Source organism: Photinus pyralis, unplaced genomic scaffold, assembly GCF_008802855.1.
Source record: "Photinus pyralis isolate 1611_PpyrPB1 unplaced genomic scaffold, Ppyr1.3 Ppyr1.4_LG4, whole genome shotgun sequence".
Classification (NCBI taxonomy): Eukaryota; Metazoa; Arthropoda; class Insecta; order Coleoptera; family Lampyridae; genus Photinus; species Photinus pyralis.
Window position 1 is genome coordinate 27033242 of NW_022170511.1, and position 2746 is coordinate 27035987.

The window sequence follows — 2746 nt, forward strand, 5'->3', positions numbered from 1 at the left end:
GCCTATTTGAGGGGCAAACAAATGAACACTTTGTTTAATTCTAGATTCTATAATTTATTAGGTTATTATACCAATGATGAACCAGTACGGCGCAAATTATCGATTTATTTGAAAATAATTCTACTGGTAGTAGTACGAGTACGATGATCCGCATGGGGATCCCGGAAACCAGCAGAAATAGAAAAAAAACTAAAAGAAATGCAGTTCTCAAGTTGCATTTATGGGCTTTTAAAAAATGCACAGCTAATTAATTGTAATGCAATGTCTCGAAACAGAATTTTTTTAAATATTTCGTTCAATGTCTATATATACTTTTGATATTATCTAGAATAAATATGTATCAAACAAATGTACAAGGGAAAGGAAAACCGTAATAACTGCTTACTCTGGCTATCTTGCTTTTTAGAATAATTAATCAAGTGATAATGAAAATTGGCGAGGTAGCAAATACAATTGATTCCTGCTGAAGCCTCTGAAGGCGGTGGGGGTGAGTCCTTATAGAAAAAAAGAAGGCCTTTGTTACAATTTGGTTCAAGAATCTAAGAATATTATAGCGAGTATCCCAGACATCGGGGCGCCAGCAGGTGCCATGAAGTCGAAAAAATATTAATCGCCGCGACGATAAGGAATGCATAGGCGACGCATTCTTTCTTTGAAACTCCTTCTAGAATTTTGGAGAATGCTGGTGATTTTTCAAGAAACTTACCGTTTGTTATATACGCAAATTGAAGCGTGTTTAATAGTTAGTTCCAACATCAACATCTATGCCTAAGTGAGTATTATATTATACTTCGATCTTTTAAGTTTGGAAATTATTTAAGATGACCTCGCTGTAAAGTTTAGTACGTGTAATACCATCAGTCTCTAGGGGGCGAAGTCCCCACCAGACGTGACATGGTATTTATTTATCAAGATCCGGAGGGTACGCTAACCTAAGACGAGACAAGGCGTATTAGGATCTGGATCTTAAGCAGAATTGATAATCTTGAAGAGGGGATGGTTGCTCTCCGATTTAAAAGTGCCGAAACAAAGGAGCGGCCTTGTATATTGTGTAACGGGAGCCCGCTACGGCGCTACGAAATTAAATATTTGAGAATTTTTTGATTGATTGTGACGAAATAAACAGAGTGATCACATTAAGAGCGCAAGTTTCTTCAAAATTTTGTTGTGCAAGTTTGTGCAGGGTAATTGTTTTGGATACGGGCTCACTTTTCTAATTGGGTATATTACCAGGACGTTGCGAGTAAAGCAAAATTAATGGGATGTATGTGATCCTCCTGCTGATTCAAATCCGGTGCTGTTATTCGGGACATGGGAGCTGGCACGTAGAGGTTCCGGGTAAATGGGTTTTCTGGGGATATGAACTGGTAAAAGAAATGAATTCTATTCGTAGAACAGAGCCTGACGCTCAATGAATGGGCGTAGTTTTGGGAGGTCTAAAGATCGAAGGCGTGAGGAGGGGACTGAATATACACATATGGTGGTCAATCCAGTCATAAAGTAGGTAAGTATATATGCGACCTTTTACCCCAAAACACGTCAGGCAAAATTAAACAAAGTACTTATAACGCTTGGCCTGTTTAAGCTACAGCGCCATCAGTAGCTATAGAGAGGAAGTAAGAAACAACCTCCGCATACACTATGTCCCTTGTGAGGGATATATACCTAGGTATATACAGTGTGTGTCTCCAGATTGGCTTTACTATATGTTTAATTGATCAAAAAATGTTTGAATCTTATGTTGAGGTTGCTTAATAGTACGGCAAACTGTATTAAGAAAAGATGATTTGAATATGAATAATTATCTCCATAATTATGAAAACGCTAAAAAATCAGCTTATCAAATCAGTATTTGATTATTGCTCTTGCACAGATTTTGGATTACGATAAGAGGGTGAACAGGGCCCACGCGTACTTAGGCCTCAAATTCGGGCCCTTTGTACTACCTCCCTGACTAGGGTTGCCCGACCCCTCAACGTCACTCAAGCCATCCCACACGTGAGATGAAGTAAGATCCCGCTTAAATTTGAAAAGTGGCAAGTGATAAAAGATCTAAGGCAAGGCCCCCTTACGTTAGTTGTAAACAACGCTTTGACCTGAAGCACAGTAGGGAAGGAACGTAAAATAAAACACTGAAATTGTAGAAAGTTTGTTTAATAATTATCGTGATTATTATGATTGTATAAGCTCGAAAATTGAAGTCAAAATAAATTACATTGCAAAAATAAATTTTGAAAATGATATAGTTCACTGAATAAAAATAGAAATAGGCTGGGAAAAAAAAAGAACTTACCAATAAAAAAACCAGCGTCAAATTAATATCAAATTGTGTTGTAAAATTAATTGCTTGTAATGATGTGAATGCTTAACATAAAATTATAACATCACAAAAAGTAGCAGGTAAACTTTAAGTAGTAATCAAGTAACATAATATAGGTTAAAATCAAGTTTTGGGAATTATGGGTTAGGTAAGCAGGCACCAAGATTCTAATAGCGTTTTCGATTGGCAAAACTCGTACTGCACGAGTGTTGCACGAGAAACTGAAGAAATCCATGTGAAAATTGCTCTCAATGGAACATAAATATTCGTAAATATTTGCTGTCATTTGTCCATAACCTCATTTTAGATTTGTATTTATACAATGATTTAGGTAATCGACAAATCTGTATTCTAAAAAATGACTGAAACGATTTCACTATTATTTATGATAAACAATGAGGAATATAAATTTGAAATTCCTGTAAA